Source organism: Geotrypetes seraphini, chromosome 1 (assembly GCF_902459505.1).
Source record: "Geotrypetes seraphini chromosome 1, aGeoSer1.1, whole genome shotgun sequence".
Taxonomy (NCBI): Eukaryota; Metazoa; Chordata; class Amphibia; order Gymnophiona; family Dermophiidae; genus Geotrypetes; species Geotrypetes seraphini.
The window spans coordinates 366,311,325-366,330,760 of record NC_047084.1 but is presented as its reverse complement, the minus strand read 5'-3'; the positions used below and the strand labels follow the sequence as shown (position 1 = coordinate 366,330,760).

Below are 19,436 nucleotides of genomic sequence, written 5' to 3'. Positions count from 1 at the left end.
ACATGGTGACAAAAATCACAGTCCAAAGTGTGCCTCAGCTCTTGCATCATTACCAGTGGAAAAGGTTATTTGTCAAAACAATGTATTTTAATTAATCGAAGCCCTCTGAAAATAATGCGGCACACATTTCAGATATGCCAAATGGCACAGTTATTGGACAAGGGGTTCAAGTTAATGCTCTTGAGACATTTTGGCCCTCTTTTTCTAAGCCACAATAGAGGTTTTTTTTTATTGCAGCCCAGGGTACTAAATGCTCTGACACTCATAGGAATTCTATGAGCGCTGGAACAGTGTCAGAGCAGCATTGGAGCATTTAGCTTTCTGGGTCAAGGTAAAAAAAAACCTCTGTTGTGGCTTAGTAAAAGGGGGGGGGGTATTAATTTGGAATTCCTGTTTGTTCTTTTGTGGTAAAAGCTAAAAGCTAGCTACAACACACCTATGAGTTAGTGTGTCTCTATGCCCTAGGCAACCATTTTGAATTCAATAGATCTTGTGGTTATTATTTTTTTTTTTTTTCTTTCTTTCACCTTATATTGGATGTTCCCAGAAATAAGTCCAGTTTATCCACAACTGGATTAAATTACTGTGTAATTGCAATGTAATTTAAAAGCATTTTGTAAATGTACCGTCCATGAACTACTGTGAATGTTTTAATTGTTAGCCGCTTAGTTTTAGGTGGTTTAGAAATTTTAGAAATAAACTTAACCCAATGGAGCTAAACTTCAAGAAAAGTCATTAATCAAGATGATTAGTAGTGAGGACACTTCAGGTAGTTATATTTTCTTCTACAGATGTATACTAACATATACAGCATCTTTACTCACCTCCTGTCATGGCAAGAAATCTTGATTTTCCTTTACATACTTCTCACTCACTCTTTTCTAGCCTCTACAGACAGGTTCATGGCACTCTAACTGTATGGCTGGAACAGAATCCCTTCCTTTACGGGTTATAGGAGTATCTCCTAGTGCTCCTTCTTTCCTCAATTTAGCTGTGAGGGAACCTCCAGCCTCCCCATTCAGTCTTTTGCCTCCCCCCTTAAGAGTTTAAAGACTGCACTGGTTTATGCTTGTCTAGCGTTCAGGCCAGTTTGGTAAAATAAAATAAATAAATAAATAAAAGGAACCCTTCAATGAATGAATATTTTTTAACCTGCAGTTATTTATTTCCCCTAAATTTTGAATAAAACCAAGGTTTAATAACACTTTCAGAGTGCTTCAGTTCTTCCAGTGTCTTTCTGAAATTAATATTGTTTGAGTGGGTGCTGCAGGGCTCTATTAGGCCTCACTTTCTGTGGACCATGTCTGGCAACTGATTTGCTATGTTTCCCCCAGGAGCATTCTTTATAACTGTGTGTGTGAATTACAAGAGATAAAACAGTGCTTGGGTTGTTGTATGGATGTGTTTGATAGTTTATTATGCGAAAGCAGTTAAGCTGTTATCAAGTTGGAAGTAGTCTACTAGAAACCCCAAGGAGGGTGCAAATGATTGTCTTGTGGATAGGATGATTATATTCCACTGAAACTCCAGTTTGAGGAAGTGCCTATTTGCAGTAAAAACAAAATGTATGCTCCCAGTCATCTCGTAGAATGCCAGTCATTAATCTGGCCTTTTCTATTCCCCTGTGTACTTTTATTTGGAGGAATTTTAGACTTCTGTGAAAATGCAGGACTGGTGCAAGGATATTAGGGGCCTTATGCAAACCTTGAGGTTTCTATCTTCCCTCTGCTAATTATCATTATCCTGGGCACCCTTCTGTTGAGATTTAGGCTATTAAATTCAACAAATATGACCACCAGAAAGGCACCCCTGCAGAATAGCCTTGTGCATATAAATGACTGCACATTGTCCTACAGATTCTATAAAGATTGATTAGATTTGGACATGGATCCAAGATCTACATGCAAACTAATTAGTTAGATGCCAGCAATCAATTACTGGCATTGCAAGCACTTAATTGGCAATAATTAGGATTTTGGCTTTGCCCTATGCCCTATTCAATAACATACATTCCTAAATTTCATAGCACACAACTCTAAAGTGGGCAAGGCCATGGGAGGGGCATAGGCAAGTGATTATAGGTATGATGTTATAGCAAACCTGTATTTGTGCACCTAATTATTATCAGTTGGGCACCAGCATTTACACCTAACTTTGGCAGGCATAAATGCTCATACCCAAAATAAAATCAGTTGTAATTATTTCAAATTTGTATAGTATGTGTACCCTCTGTGTGATTATGAAAGCTAACGGGACACTGGAAAAATAACCAAAGTCCAGGCTTATACATATTAAGCAGGCTCTTTTTCAAGCCACACTGCACACCATCATAGGCGTACACTCTGTGTGTTTAAATTATATAAGTGCAAAACATGCAAAAAGTGACTGTGTTTTGTGTAAACCTTATAATTGTTATATCATTTGCTGCCAACTTATCAAGATTAATTGCTCCAAACGGTACTTATTTCAGGTGTCACCCCGCTCGTGTTTCTCAGTGTTCCATTAATTGGCGCTTCCGTGTATTCATATTTAAATCCTGGATTCTTCTTCAGGTTATCAGGCTCTACCAAGCTCAGTTTCAGATAAAATACCCTTCCTCATGTAAAGTTCCAGTGCCACAATCTCATGTACGCTCTCTGGGAATATTCATGAGATTGTGGCACTGGAACTTGTATAAGCCTGGAACTCTGGATATTTTTCCAGTGTCCTGTTAGCTTTCATAATCACACTGAGGGTACACTTACTATAAAAATTATAAATAATTACAAATAATTTGATTTGATGCCACCTTACCTTGTATTTTCAAAAGGGATTATTTATGTTGATATTATTTGAGAGTTCCCTTATTGGGTTTTTCTATATAGTGTGACTTCCATACCAAAAATAAGACACAAAGGGCCGGATTCTGTATAGGACGCCCAGTATCAGAAGCCACCTAAGCGGCTTTTGAGAATCACACACGGGAGTCCTATAGAGAATCACGTCTGTCCTCAAGGACAGATGCCTAAGCCCGCCTAATAACCTGATTCTCTAATCGGCGTCCATTTCACAGGCACCGGTTAGAGAATCAGGTTGCCGCTGAGCTTATCAAGGCAAGGGATCTCCCTGCCATGATAAGTTTAGCGACAACCCATCCCCCCGTGAAGACTGCCTTAATGAGGGATGCCCAGTCCCTCCTGCCGGAACCCCCCTACCCCTCCAAACATTGCGGGCATACCTCCCACTGTACCCCCTCTAGCCCCAGGAACTTCATCAGCCCCCCCCAGAATCCCCCTATCTTAAAATGTTGGCTGGCCAGAGACATCCTTCCTGCCTCAAGCCAGCTGGCCCACCTTTTCACGAATGGTTGACCTACCTCTTCCCAGTGCATTGTGGGATGCATCGGGGAGGGGCCTTAAGCCCTGATTGGCCCAGGAGCTTAAGGCTCCTCCCATAGGAGGAGTCTTAGGCACCTGGGCCAATCGGAATCTTAGGCTCCATTCTTAATGCATTCTGGGATGCACTGGGCATGGCCTAAGATTTCAATTGGCCAGATTCCTTAAGCCATCCCCCCCCCATGTGAAGGAAGCTCTGTGCAGAGCGCACCTCATAGAATACTAGCTTAATGCGGATCATCTTGGCACTTAACTTTGGGTGCCAGTTATTGACTCTAGCCCTATATATCATATTTTTAAATATTAAACTTATTGTTTGATCTGTTTTATGTGTGGGTGAGGGGGAGTGTCTCTATATATTGCACATACAGTCTTCACTAAAATATTTCCACGTGTATGCTTAATTAGCAGTATGATATTCATGTAATTTGTGTTGGATCCACCAGAATATTTCAATATCTAACCCATTCTGCATTTTCAGCAATTGGGTAAATTCTTATTCATCATCGATCCAGTTATTTATTTATTCATTCTCTGTCTTCTTTATTAAGCGCTTTTATGACCATATTTTCAATGTAATAAAAGAACTTAGAGTAACTTTACAAGCAGAAGTCAATAGCAGGGGCCATTTAAAAATATAGATATACAGTAGATATATATGATGATTGGGCAAAAGGACATAGCTAGATTTTGTTGTCTAACTTTGCTGTTTAACAGCATAATTTAAACAAATTTGGGTAATTCATACCAAAATAAATGTCAACCAACATTTTACATAACTTACATCTAAAACTCTACATAAGAACATAAGACTAGATTTACTAGGTCAGACCGGTCTGCAAAAATTTCCTGCTGGTCAGTTCAAGGCTGGCGAGATCAGGGGGGGGGGGGGGGGCGATAAGCTGGGTACCTGTGTGTCTTCCTCCCTCTTGTGCAGCAGCCGGCGTTTTGCTTCCCAGCCTCCAGACTGGCTTCCTCCCCTCCCAGCAGCTCTCAGTATTCTAACTTGCCTGCAGCAGTGCAAGTAGCATCAGCACAGTGATTCACTTAGGCAGCCTTGGGGCTTTTGCTGAGTCGCGGCCTGCCTCTGATGATGAAACTTCCTCTTTCTTGGAGGTGGGCGCGACCCAAGGCTGCCTAAGTGAATCACTGTGCTGATGCTACTGACACTGCTGCAGGGAAATTAAAACACTGAGCTGCTGCTAGTCCGGGTAAGGGAAGTTGCTGTTACCACTGATTAGTGGTGGAAAGGGGAGCTGTTGCTGGTAGGGTGAAAGGGGGAAGCAGAGCTAGACCTGGCTGGGGGAAGGGGGTACTGCTTCTGCTGGTCAGGGGAGTTGCCACACTGGACTGGAAATGAAGAATAGTGAAGGGAGAGCTGCTGCTGGACAGAGGAAAAAAAAGGGAGAGCTGCTACTGGACCGGGAGGGAGGGAGAAGGAGAGATGCTGCTGGACTGTGAAGATGGTGGCAGAGAGAGTGAATTGGTGGACGGGGACGGTGGACTCAGGGAGGGAGAGATGCTAACTGCATGGGGAGAGTAAGGAAGGCATACAAGCCATAGGGTGGGGGGCCTGGGCTCCGGGCAGAAAAGAGTAGAGAGATGATGCCCAGAGAAGAGATGCTGTGCATAGAGAATAGGGACAGACATAGAGGGGGAATGCTGGATGGAGAAGGGATGGGGACACAGAAGGGCAATACTGATCACAGGGGGACAAAGGGACAAGGACACAGAGGATAGTGTTTTTTATTTCAGTCTTAGTAGTTTGCCGGTCCACAAAATAATTGATTTATTTACACCGGTCCATAGGTGTAAAATGTTGAAGAACACTGGTTTATATTAACGCTTTAGTTGAAATTTGTTTACACACTATGCATGTATGCACTGGATTTTGATGGGAATTGGAGCAAAATGTAAATTAACTGCTTTCTTTAAAGAAAAATGTCTCTTTATTCTAAAACGTTCTTGCTGTATTCAGCCTTTAGTGATCTAGTTGAATGAAATCAGAATAAACCTCCTCTTGCTAGGTGTGAAAGTAATATTTTAAATTCCTTTCACATCTGTTACAAACAACACTAGTTATTACAGTAAATCAATATGAAAACTCTATTGAGAGCAGAGAGATTGACACTCTTTGATCATGAGGTATGTACATAGAAGAATTTACCTTATCTAAATGTTCCTTGTGTATGTAATGCTCACTTGGGCATAAATGATGGAGAATTATTGTGTTTTTTTTTTCTCTTTTTTTGGGCCATTTATTGAAAACCAATAGAGTAAAATTGTAGAATTGAAGTGTTGCCATAAATGAGAGCAATAGACATTGTTGAATAATATACTTAGAATAATGGTCTGAGTGGGAAACTCTTAAGAATGTTATGAGGTCAAGCTGTTATGTGTAGTCAAATATCACAAATCTAGAACTTAAAGAGGTAGTTATTAATTTGCTTTAAAGGAACAGTGCACATTATTTGACCTTTAACATAGTTAAACAGAAAAAAAAGTGTTATTTTACCATAACGTACATTAGTTGAGGTCACCCTGGATTACATGATTATGATTATGAGATGCAAAGCATGCTTATACATGTAGATCACCTTATCACTAGGTGGCTTGAATAATGCAATTATTATTCATGGAAAAATAAGGCCAGCTCTATATCAGGGCATTATTTTGCCTGTCTGTGATCATTGGGCCACTGACATGTGGCTCAATGTTTCCAGGCACCATTTTAAAGATCCTCAAGCATTGCTAATGTTCAGTATGTACCCCTGGACGCCGTATTCCAGGTGAGGGCGTACCATGGCTCGGTACAGCGGCATGATAACCTTCTCCGATCTGTTTGTAATCCCCTTCTTAATCATTCCTAACATTCTGTTTGCCCTTTTTGCTGCCACCACGCATTGCGCGGACGGCTTCATTGACTTTTTGACCAGTTTTCCCAAGTCTCTTTCCATCAAGGTGATTAATGATGCGGTCCTTTATCTTTTTTTTAAAAAAAATATTTTTATTCATTATTTTATTCACAAGTAGTACAACTTGATAAAGTCGTAATCCATCATGTAAACACAAACAAGAAATATTCACATTCCTAAGAAACAAAACCAAATCTTAATGGTTGTAACTCCTTCATAGACCTCAATTTAGAAGAACGATCCAAAAAGAATTACAGGGAGATTACATATTATAAAATAAAAGAAAAGCTTAATACGTCTATCCCTCAGATTTTATTTAGAGCTAGATTCTCCACCTCTGATTAATCCCTTAAAGTCCGAAAAGGATCTTGGATGATCAGGTGCATAAAAAACATATTTTAAACCCATATACTTAACTAAACAAGGATAAGTAAAGTAAAAGTAGCCCCCAACTTCTTTGTATTTTCTCGCATTGCTAAAAAGAGCTTACGCCTTTCTTGTGTTGATTTTATAACATCATGGTGTAGCCATATACGTTGACCACAGAAAGGCGTACCTAATTTTTTTAAAGAATAACCTCATAATTGAATTAACATCTTGCTCAAATATAAAATTTACAACTAATGTAGCTTTGACCTTTACATCCATATGTGAATCTTCCAAGACTGCTGTTACATTTTGTAAATCTATTTCTGTTAGTAAATTCCCAGAAAGTGGTAAATTTTCAGACACAAGTACTTCTTCCGAACCACTATTTCTTTTGGGTATAGGTAAGAAATAAGCCTTATTTATAGGTGGTAATTGGTCTAGTGGAAAGGACAAATTCTCAACCAAAAATTTATTGAAGATATCAATCGGTGTCAAAGAAAAAATTTTTGGACAGTTCAGTACTCTTAAATTTAATTGACGATTGTAATTTTCAACCATTTCTATCTTCCGTAAAAGAGTGGTCTGATCTCTGATTATAGTAGAAATAGAGTTTTTCAAAGAAATAGTCTGAGTCTACCTTTTCAAAACATTCTTGTTTCACCTTTTCAATATTAGAAGTAAAGGAGTCTATTTTAGTTACCAGTACTTGAACATCTGAAGCCGTCTTCTCCACCTTCCCCTCCATTCTCCTGATGGCCTTCAAAAGGATATCCAGTGTGTTAGCTGGGGTTCTTCCTGAGGCTTTAGATTCCTCAGAGTTCTTACTCCCCTGCTCTCCAGTCAAGAATGTAGCTCCGCGGAGGCTTTGAGTGAGGGAGAACTCGAGCCCTTGGATCTTGAGACATCCTTGTCGCCGCCAACGATCTCTGCACCACTCTGTCCAGCAGGTGGGTAGAGTAGTGACTCTTTCTCCGGAATAACTCCCTCCTCCCCTCCGGAGAATGAGTCACTACTCTGTCCACCTGCTGGACAGAGTGGTGCAGAGATCGTTGGCGGAGACAAGGATGTCTCAAGATCCAAGGGCTCAAGTGCTCCCTCACTCAAAGCCACCGCAGAGGTCTACCGCCACTGGGGAGTCTGAGGGTCAGTCGCATCCCACAGCTCAAAGAAACACCGAAGTATTTGCAGCGTCGGTGATGAGGTAAGGGCCGCAAATTGAGATATTCTCACGGCCCCTTTCCTCTTAGTATGGGACATTGTCAGGAAATTACATAAGAACATAAGAACATAAGTAGTCGCCTCCGCCAGGGCAGACCAGAGGTCCATCCCGCCCAGCGGTCCGCTCACGTGGCGGCCCATCAGGCATATTGCCTGAGCAGCAGTCCCTGACTAATTTTATATCTACCTCTACACTTATCTCTAAACCTTCCACTGCTCTTATCTGTACCCCTCAATCCCTTTGTCCTCCAGGAACCTATCCAGGTCTTCCTTGAAACCCTGTACTGTGCTATTTCCTATCACGGCTTCCGGAAGGGTGTTCCATGTGTCCACCACCCTCTGTGTGAAAAAAAATTTCCTTGCGTTTGTTCTAAACCTGTCCCCCTTCAATTTCATCGAGTGGCCCCTTGTTTTTGTGGTTTCTTTCAAATTGAAAAATCTGTCCTTGTCAACCTTTTTGATGCCCCTCAGGATCTTGAAGGTCTCTATCATGTCTCCTCTGAGTCTCCGCTTCTCCAGGGAGAACAGCCCCAGCTTTTTCAGTCTGTCAGTGTATGTAAGGTTTTCCATACCCTTAATCAGTTTAGTTGCTCTTCTCTGGACTCCCTCAAGCATTGCCATGTCCTTTTTGAGGTACGGTGACCAGTACTGTACACAGTATTCCAGATGGGGGCGCACCATAGCCCGGTACAGTGGCAGGATGACTTCCTTCGTTCTGGTCGAGATACCCTTCTTAATGATACCTAGCATTTGGTTTGCTTTCCTCGAGGCTGTGGCGCACTGTGCTGACGCCTTCAATTCGCCAGCAATTCTCTTGAAGCAAAAATGGAACAGCCGGGACGCTGCTGCTACACGTCCGCCATCTTGGATCGTCCCAGCCTGGATAACCTGATGGGGTCCTTTATCAGTGCCTCTACCATCTTTCCCAGTACCGAGGTCAGACTCACCGGTTTGTAGATTTACAGATCTCCCCTCGAACCTTTCTTGAAGATAGGTGTAACATTTGCCACTTTCCAGTCTTCCGGAATCCTTCCTGATTTGATCGACAGATTGGCTATTAGTTGAAGCAGTTCAGCTATAGCCCCTTTCAATTCCTTGATTACCCTTGGATGGATGCCATCCAATCCCGGGGATTTATCATTTTTAAGCCTATCAATCTGCCTGAATACCTTTTCTAGACTGACCGTCAACCCTGTCAGTTTCCCGTCAGCTTCCAGTATGCTGTGTATATCCTTTTCAGTAAATACAGATGCAAAAAATGTGTTCAGTTTGTCGGTGATGGCTTTGTCCTCCTTTAGCACTCCCTTTATTCCATGGTCATCCAACGGCCCCACCACTTCCTTAACGGGTCATTTCCCTTTAAAATATCAAAAGTCTCTTTTGGCCCCTCTTATCGCCTTATGGCACCTGCTTTGATGTTGTTTGTGCTTTTTCCAGTTTTCGTCCATTTTTGACCTTTTCCATTCCTTAAATGAAGTTGTCTTGTTTCTGATCGCTTCCTTCACTGCTACAGTGTGCCACATCGGTTCCTTGTTCTTTTTGATCCCTTGTTGATACTTGATATATATAGATTTTGTGCCTTGGTGACTGTGTCCTTAAAAAGGGACCATGATTGCTCTAGCGTTTTTACAGTGCTTATCCTCTCCTTAATTTTCTTCCTCACCATGAGTCTCATCCTTTCGTAATTCCCCTTTCGGAAGTTCAGTGCCATGTCCGTCATTCTGGATCGATGTTTTGTCCCTGTATCCAGGTTGAAGCGGATCATATTGTGATCACTGCTTCCCAGCAAACCTTCTACTTCTACACTTTGTGCTGGTCCATGTAGTTCATTTAGAATTAAGTCCACAATTAAATTTCCTCTCGTATTTTCCTTGACAAGTTGTTCCAGGAAGCAATCGCCTACAGCATCCAGGAACTTGGTCTCCCTACTGCAGCCGGAGGTGGCTAGGTTCCAGTCAAACCCCAGATAATTGAAGTCACCCATGATAACTGCGTTGCCTCCCTTGCAGTTGCGTTTAATCTCGTCCGTCATTTCTCCATCAATTTCTTTGGACTGCCCTGAGGGTCGGTAGTAGATGTCAATCTTTGTTTCCATTCCATTTGTTCCCGGAATTTTGACCCATTGAAACTACCTTATTTTTCATTTCCAGTGTGTTCTCTCTAGTAGACTCAATTCCCTCTTTGATGTATAGGGCAATACACCCACCTTTTTGACCTACTCTGTCTCTGTGGTATAGCTTGTATCCCGGTAGCACTGTGTCCCACACGTTTTCCTCATTCCACCATGTTTCTGTGATGCCGATGATGTTGTTCCATAGCTTCCAATTCCCCCATCTTATTCCTTAGGCTCCTTGCATTCATGTACATACACTTGAGTTTGCGACCTGTTACTTTCTTGCATTTCCTTCCCCCTTCTGTCCCTTTCGATCCTTTAGGATTTTTGTCTTGCCTATGATCCGGTGAGTCTTCCCCACTATCTTCCTGCACGGTATTCTCTGGGTATACCGGTTCCTGAACCATTGACTCTTGGTCGACTGTTGGCTTTCTTCCTTCTTCCTAGTTTAAAAACTTCTAAATTTCTCTCTTGATTTTGCTTGCATGTAGCCTCATTCCGTCTCCGCTGAGGTAGAGTCCATCCTTCCTGAATAGCTTGCTCTTCCCCCAGAATGTCGTCCATTTGCGCACAAAGTGGAATCCTTCTTCCTCACACCAGCACCTCATCCATGCATTGATTGCTTGCAGCTCCGTCTGCCTCTTCTCGTCGGCCCTGGGTATTGGCAGGATCTCTGAGAATGCTACCCTCGGCGTTGTGGTCTTAAGCTTCACTCCTAGCATCCGGAACTGGTACTTCAGTCCTTCCCTGCTGTAGTTCCTGTTGCTCATCACCACCGCTGTATCTTCCGCTTCCACACTGTTGATGTGGCTCACTATATCTTTTACCTTGGCTTCCGGTAGGCAGGTCACAAGCCGATCCTGTTTTCCTCCCGCTTATGTGGCTGTCAACTTGTCTGATGATGGAGTCCCTCACAACAATTGCTGTCCTCTCTATCATCTCTTGCCTTTCTAGATGCAGGTCCATGTCCATGGTGTATGACCATCTCTCCAGTGGTAGGTCTGTGTCCTCTGTGTACTTCCATCTTCCCACATCCTGGCGTTGGCTTGCACCGGACTCGTCTTCCTTGTGGTTGTCCTCCAGGTGGTCCTCACTCACTCTAGGTATATCTTGGCAGCTCCACTGTTGATGATCTTTCTCAGCCTATCTGTATGCCTGTTCGATGAATTTCTCCAACTCCCTGACTTCTTCCTCAATGGTTTCCTCTGTCATGAAGTTTTCTGCCTCTCTGTCCTCTTCTTCCACTGCTCGAAGTGCTTCTAGTCCAATATTCTGCCCTCCAGGAGTCTGACTTGCTTCTTCAGGGCCTCCAGTTCCTCGCATTGAGTGCATACATAAGACCGCCTCACAGAGGGGAGTTGGTCATACCTATGGCAAACGGTGCAGAAAACTGGGTAGCTCAACATTCTGCTTCTGTTTGCTACATCCATTGTTATCCGCTTGACGGTCTGTTGTCTGAAGTGGCTTCTCCTTGTGTAAGAATCTGTGTAGCGTCCTCAGTGTTACTGTGAAGTCTTTTTCTTGATTTTAAACCTGCTACCCCTGTTGCTTGTGTGTGTCCTCTGTGTCTGCTGTGATTGCCCTCTTCTACTACTGTGTTTGTTTATCAACTGCTTGTCTGTCCTGTTGCCTTTGTGGTATTGGCCTGTGTAGATGTCCTTCCTTAGTGTTTCTTCTTTGCTTGTCCCTTCCTAAGGCCCTTTGCAAAGGTGTTTTCGCTAAGGTGAGCACCTTTAACGCTCGCTTTCAACGTGCGCCGAACGGCTGAGCTCCATTGGCCCCTCCCCTTTTAAGGAGAAGCTCCAGTGGATGATATCTGGGTGGGCGGAGCTACCTCTCGCCGATGACTCTTGCTCTCTCCTGCCTTCTCTTGCTCTTTCTTACCTTCTCCTGTTCTCTTCTCTACTTTTCTCTCCTCCTTTCCTGACTCCTGCTTGCCTGCCCAAGCCTGTTTAACTGAGCTTTGTTGGCCCTTCCCCTTTTAAGTAGGAGCTCCAATAGATGATGGGGGGTGGGTGGAGCTACCTCTCGCCGATGCCCCTTACTCTCTCCTATCTTCTCTTGCTCCTTCTGCCCTTCTCCAGTTCTCTTCTCTGCTTTTCTCTCCTTCACCTTTCCTGCCTCCTGCTTGCCTGCCCATATTGCACTTCCAGTTACTAAAATCTGTATTATCCCACAATACAGTGGAAAAAAACCTGGAGCTTGTACTCAGTCCATTCACAAGCCTTTTCTGTTGAAAATAAAGCTGTTCCACATCATAGTCTCTGTGTATTATTTCATTTCTCCAATATTCTCCAATGCTCCAACAAGCATATATTGATTCTTAGACAATGCTGTTATAATGCCTTCTCACTCCAATTCAGACTGTTTCCAGCCAGCACGACGTAGCACCACGTTTCGCTATTACAGCATCTTCAGGAGCTGAAACTGTGGCAGGTTTTCAACTTCTACAACATTACTTAAATCATTACAGAATCCATTCCATCTACTAAACATATACCTAACATCATTAATCCAGCAAAATCAATACCATAACATACCTTTACTGCTTCATTTCATTATAGATTAGCAACTGCACGGGTACACATGCCCACTCTCCCCTCAGACAGGATACAAACAGTTGAATACCCATGTGACACACATACCTCATTTAAACTACCCTGCATATAACCCAGAGCCTATCATTGAAGCACAGAGAGTATGACATCACAGAATGTTCCATTCTACTTCTTTATTAAGGCCAACAGGTTCTGAAAACCCAACTGGATTGCGGCCCTCGAGGAGGGACTTTGACACCCCTGCCATAGATACAGTAGCTTCAGATACCTAGGGGTCATACCGTAATTCATTTTAAACTGTCTGTTATAAAAGGGAAGTTATATATCTTGTATCAGTTGCACCCCCTGAAATATCTTTTTGATGAAACCATGTTACATGCTTTAATTCATGTATATAACTCATTTTCCACCGGCATTACTGAAACATAGTCTAAGCTGGAACATAAAGTAATAAGTTAAAATGCTTACAAGCCTATAATCTCTGGTTTCTCTTTAAAAAAAAATGCTTACAAACCTTACAGAATTCCTCCATTAGACTTTTTGGAAATATTCATAAATATGATCACTCATCTTTACAAATACTATCATTGGTTATCCTTGGCTAAATTGTAATCCTCCTAGAACATTGGATAGTGTGTAATATAAATACTGTAAAATAAATAAATATTGTATTGAATTCAAAATCCTAACTCTTACACAGAAGGCTTATTATGAACATTGGTCGCCTTATTTGAGTTTATTTATCAATTCCTGGTACAGTGTTTCTCAAATCGGCACTGGAGGCCCTTGCCAGTCAGGATTTCAGGATATCCACAATGAATATGCATGAAAGTGATTTGCATACAATGAAGGCAATGTTTGCAAATCAATCTCATGCAAATTCATTGCAGATAGTCTGAACACTTGACTGGCAAGGGGTACTCCAGGACCGACTTGGGAAATCCTGTCCTTAGTAGAGTTTTTGCCCCCTCCCCCCTTTTATGAATTTCTATGAGCGGCGGAGGTAACGCGGATTCATAAAAGGGGGCCTTAGATTGCTGCAGTATCATAGAATAGTTTTACCAGATGTAGCAAAGGCCCATGACATGAGACAGGGCCTTCTTTTGGTTGGCTCCTACCTTATGATATGCACATCTAAAATATATTTGTGCAGAACCAATCTTGAAAAAGTTTAAAGTGATTTTGAAAGTGTTCTTTTTTTCCGAAAGCATTTGAGATCCAACAGGATGGAGAGGAGAGGATTTACAAAGTAGGCTATAAGCTACAATTATTATTATTTTGGCTAGGCTTTGTATGAATATAACTTGTATGACTGATATAGATCTATTCTGTTAAGTCATTATGGAGTTACTTTTCTCATATTTTCTTCTTTTTAATATTATCACTTTTGTTATTTTACACCGCTGTGACCTAAAAAAACAGGTTGCATATCAAATTTTAATAAACATAAATATTTCCACTTTTCTCTTGTCAATTTTCATACATTGGTCTTTGGCACTTTTGAATCTTGTAATTCTACCTCTGGCTTCATCATCCTAGTTTAGCTGAAAAAATTTTTGATACTTTATTTAATTTTTTTCCGGGATGCTGTGTTTGTAAATGTCATTTGCCATTGTATCCTTTCATGCCGGATTATCCCCCCCACCCCCCCCCCCCCGGCCTCTGTTATGAAACCGTGTTAGGCTTTTTCATCACCAGCCACAGCGGTAAAAGCTCCAATGCTCATAGAATTCCTATTAGCGTTGGAGCTAATACCGCTGCGGTAGTGATAAAAAAGCCTAACACGGCTTCATAAAAGGGGGCCTATATTTGTAAGAGATGCATTTTTGTATTTGTTACATGGGCAGTAATGCTATAGAATAGAAATGCTCACAAAAGTATGGGCATACAGAAAGAAAAAAAAATTCTACAGTTGCTAGTATGTCAGCCTGAGAAGGATGCCTTCATGCTATGTCTCAGCTCTCTTATGATATTTGCATGTGCTGTCACCTTCCTATATATGAGCCTTCTCAAGGAACGTTTTGCTTCAAATCTAGTAAAGGTGTGAGAAAATTGCTATTGTTCTCTAAAACTTCTAAGAAATAAGAAATGTCACTACTCCTCAGCAGATCATTTTGCATATGACACAACGTTCTTTGAGTTCTGAAATTCAGTTAGAATTTTTTTTTTTAAATGCATTCATAGTGAGGATTAATGTGAATACTTCATCTGCATTCCATTCTGTTAATCTTAAAATAATTTTTCACAACTTGCAGACTATTTGTGTTTCACTCGGATTTAGGATTCATTTATATGTAAATGAATCAACTGTCTTGTTCTTTCCAGCAAACCAATTAAGCTGGTTTGAAAGCCTCGGGATGAGTGAGTAAAATGAAAAGCTAGACATCCCTATTTCCCTGACAGTTCAGTTCAGATAAGATGAAGGTCATAGTCATCGCATCTCATCATTGAGTTTATTTTTTTTTTTTTTTTTAATAATCAGACCTTTCCACTTAATTTGGTAGTGGCATCCAAGTCTGAGAAATATTGGTACAGCTCCTTGTTAATATTTTTTTAATAAAGGCATTTGCATCTTTACACTCTTGTTTGTCATCCTCACATGCGGTATACTGTACATAGATTGGGCCTTGTTGTTTGTTCTTTTTGACTGCTTTCTCAATAAAAATTATTACAAAAAAAAAAAAAAAAGAAACTTAACTCTATATGGTTGTGGCAAACTCTGGCTGTGGCTTTATTAATAGAAACAAAAATAACACTGCAATGCACACCTTCATTCATTGAACAAATCAGCTTCTAAATAAGACTAGATGATGTCTTCCATTATCCCAGCTAATCCAACAACTCAAAAGTGTCCAGCCTGTGATGATGCAAGGTGGTAGAGTATCCTTGTGATAACTCATATATATTCATATCCCACTAAGGCCTTTCCACAACTGTGTTGCCTAAGCCAGCCAAACCACCATCTGGGACTCAACTCAATGTCATTTCTCCAATCACTCCAATTACTGCTAAAGTCGTGATGTTATTCCCCCCACCCCATCCTTCTTTTTTTGTCCATATCATCCAGAGCCAGTACACCCAATAAAGGGTAGGTGGCATGCTATGAGTAACTAGAAATAAATACTCAAGGATTAGGGCCCGAATATATCCCTTATTAACTCAAAACAAGCCCCACATGGACAAACGATACACACACCCAGCAACACTACAAGTCCTTGCTTACAACCAACAACATTCACACTCCCCGAAGAGAAAGGGAAAAAGGAAAAAGAAAAGAAGTGGAGAAAAAGGCCTCAGTTCAGCTTCATCTGGCCAAAAAAAAGTCCACTCCTACAAAAGCTGTGTAAATGCTGAAAAATATGAGCCCCCATCCCCAACCACTGGTGGAGTTGCTTATTATGCAACTGTACTAATAAGTTCATTTATTTTCCCATAAGACAGCCCAGAAACTTCCCATCCTTGATGTCTGGGATTGTCTCTTTCCTATTATGATTTTTTACATTCCCCGTTTCTTATATTTTATGGCTATAAGCTGATTTGACCTTCTTGTTTAGTAAAAGTAGCATATAAAGACGACAAACAGTTACAGACAAATTTCATTCTACCCCCTACCCTCCGGATGAAAAGTTATCACAGGCTGAGTATTTATTATGAGCTCCTAATATACTCTTTTCTCAGCTTTAGGTGCTTTTTAATTTCCCTATGCATCTCTTGTGTATCTGAGATACGTTTTAAAAAGACATTGAGTAAATCATATCATTTATTTATTTAAAACATTTTTAATCCACCTTTGTCCAAGGTGGCTCACAGTATTACATACATATTTCAGGATTTGCACAACATAAAATCTCATACATCAGCAAAAATCATAAGATTATGCCATCTCAACCTATAAATTACATCTCAACCACTCATTTACTATATTACTTCAATCCTGTTAAAATTTTTGATTATATTTACTGTACGACTAAGTCTAGGTCGGCCCACCTCCTGCCCTTTCCCCTCCTCTAAAGATGCCTCTTTTCGTTCTAGACCGTGTGTCAAAGTCCCTTGAAGGCCGCAATCCAGTCGGGTTTTCAGGATTTCCCCAATGAATATGCATGAGATCTATTAGCATACAATGAAAGCAGTGCATGCAAATAGATCTCATGCATATTCAATGGGGAAATCCTGAAAACCTGACTGGATTGCGGTCCTCGAGGAGGGACTTTGACACCCCTGCTCTAGGCATTTAGAGGCAGGGTAAAGGCCTAAACTGGTTTTAGATACATCTAAAACCAGCTTTGATTATCGGTACTTGAACGATCTGGCTTTTTGATCGTCCAAGTACTGATTTGGGCCACTTTTTGAATGTGTTTTATTATTATTATTATTATTATTTTGAGCCCCTTAGTGTACTGTCCTGCAAAAGACCTGTTGGGCCACCGCGTGAGCGGACTGCTGGGCACAATGGACCTCAGGTCTTACCCAGCGGAGGCATTGCTTATGTTCTTATGTTTAAACAATTATAATACTTTAAAATATATATTTGTATCAGTTTGATGAAGTGTAATGTATATATTTATCTGATTGATGTTTTTATCCATTTCACACTGTTTTAATAATAACTGTTTATTTATTAAGATTTATTTACCAACATTTTGAAGAAATTCACTCATGGTGATGTACAGCGAGAATAAATCAAACATACGTAATAGACAATTACAGAAGTAAAAATATTCAAATTACATTCAAACTATGGCATCGTATGCAACATTACAATTTCAACATAATATATGGTAAAACATTTTAATAGACAGCAATAGGGTGTAGATAAAGATGGAGCATATAGATAGATAAGATAATGTAGCAGGAGTAAGAAAATAAAGGGTTTAATTTAACAAAGGTACATACAGTATGAGGTCAGAATGGTTCTTGAGATTTCTCAGTTAGGGTAGGAATGGATAAACATGTCCTGCTATAGAATGTGCAGTCGGTTACTCTGGAGAACACTCACTGGCGAGTATCATATCGTGTGATGTCCTTTGGAGAAGGTGTGGTTAGGGATACTCCCTGTGAGGACCTTAGTGACGTTGGAGGTGTCTACTGTTCTTCAAGTTCTCTAGACCAGTGGATCCCAATCCTGTCCTGGAGGACCACCAACCAGTCAGATTTTCAGGATAGCACTAATGAATATGCATGAGAGAGATTTGCATATGGAGCTGACAGGCATGCAAATCTGCCCTATGCATATTCATTACAGCTATCCTGAAAACCTGATTGGCTGGTGGTCTTCCAGGAAAGAGTTGGGAACTACTGCTCTAGACCATTTATTTTGAGGGCCTTGAAGATCAAAGAGTTTTAAATATTGCCCTACATTGTACTGGTAGCCAGTGAAATTTTTGCAAAACTGGTTTGATGTGGTCACGTTACTTAAAACCTTCTATTAGTCTTGCTGCAGCATTCTCATTCAATTGGAGCTAGTGCAGATCTTTTGCACTCAGACCAGTGTAGAGTGCAATACAGTAATCCAGTCTTTATATTACCATGGCATGCACATCTGAGACAAGACTCATCTTCTCAGTATAAGGAGAGAGACAGCTTAGTTGTCACAAATGATAGAAATAGCTCTTGAAGGTTGCTTCGATTTTGGAAATTAGAGTAAGTGTTGAATCTTGCCATACTGAGGTTCTTAACGTGTGATTTTAGGGGGAGTACATACATGTATTTCCCAAAAGAGATTTGATGTCAGGTGTGTGACCACTTGTGTTAGGGACTCATAGAATATCACTATGTCACAAAGTGACATTCTCGCAATTCAGCACTATAGACCAGACCCGCTGTACGTTTCAATACCTTTAACAGAAAATTGCCCCCCAAGTCCCTGCCCAAGTCACGCTACCAAGCTTCCAAAACCCCAGGAAAAACCCTAGGTGGGCGAAGAGCCATAATCTGGCTATGAAAGTATGAAATTGAGACCCTAGTGTTGCCCTTTTTAATGTTATTGGTATTTGTCCATTTGAGAGAAGTTCACAATTTTTGTGTTGCCTTCTTTGAGGCCCCTCCTTGCCTGCTGCATACCTTTGATGAATAAGGATGGTCTCTTAGGATTTTGTAAAGACCCTTCTGTGTTACTAGGTTAAAGAATCCCATATGTATGTGTCAAGAGGGGGTGAGTTTGTGAGCTCCGGGTTATCTGATTGGAGACTGGGTGGGACTGCCTGTAATTCCTGGTGGAGACTTTTAATTTTGTTGGTAAAGTATGCATCAAAATCGTCACAGTTCACTTTTGACTGGGCAGGCTGGGCCTGTTATGGTGGTTGCAATAGGCCAGGGGTGTCCAACCTTTTGGCTTCCCTGGGCCGCATTGGCCGAAAAAAATGTTTCTGGGGCCACACAAATGCATAAACGCTACAGCAAGACAGATGAGGGAGCCGACAAGACGGTAAACACCTGGGGGCAGCAGAGGAAACACTGCATCGCCCTCAACTGGGGCCGCACAAAATACTTCACTGGGCCGCATGCAGCCCTTGGGCTGCAGGTTGGACACCCCTGCAGTAGGCTATTTCCTATGCTGGTTGAATTGGGAGCCTGTTCTTACCCCTGATGCAAGCATAGGCCATAACATAGTCATATTGAATTTTATGTGATCATTTAAATTTATGGATTTTAATAAATATGTTTAAACTTCCTTATTTTTCTTATCAGCATTTAGTTCCTGCTCTTCTCTCTCTTTCTGCCTGTTACTTCTAACCCATTCTCCACTGTTGACCAGCCATTATTCCTTTACTCTTTGTAGAATTTCATTTCCTTTAACACTCCTCCTACTTCTAATGACATTTTCCACACTACCTTCACTTCTACTCTCTAGCACAAATGCCAAATCACTTTCCTGTCATATTACTAATGT

At 41.2% G+C, this 19,436-nt stretch overlaps 1 protein-coding gene across 24 annotated transcripts in view; it reads left to right on the top strand.

The window, feature by feature from the left end:
• ADGRL3 (adhesion G protein-coupled receptor L3) overlaps positions 1-19,436 on the top strand; it is a 1,804,713-nt gene that overhangs the window by 1,375,804 nt on the left and 409,473 nt on the right. The window lies entirely within an intron of this gene.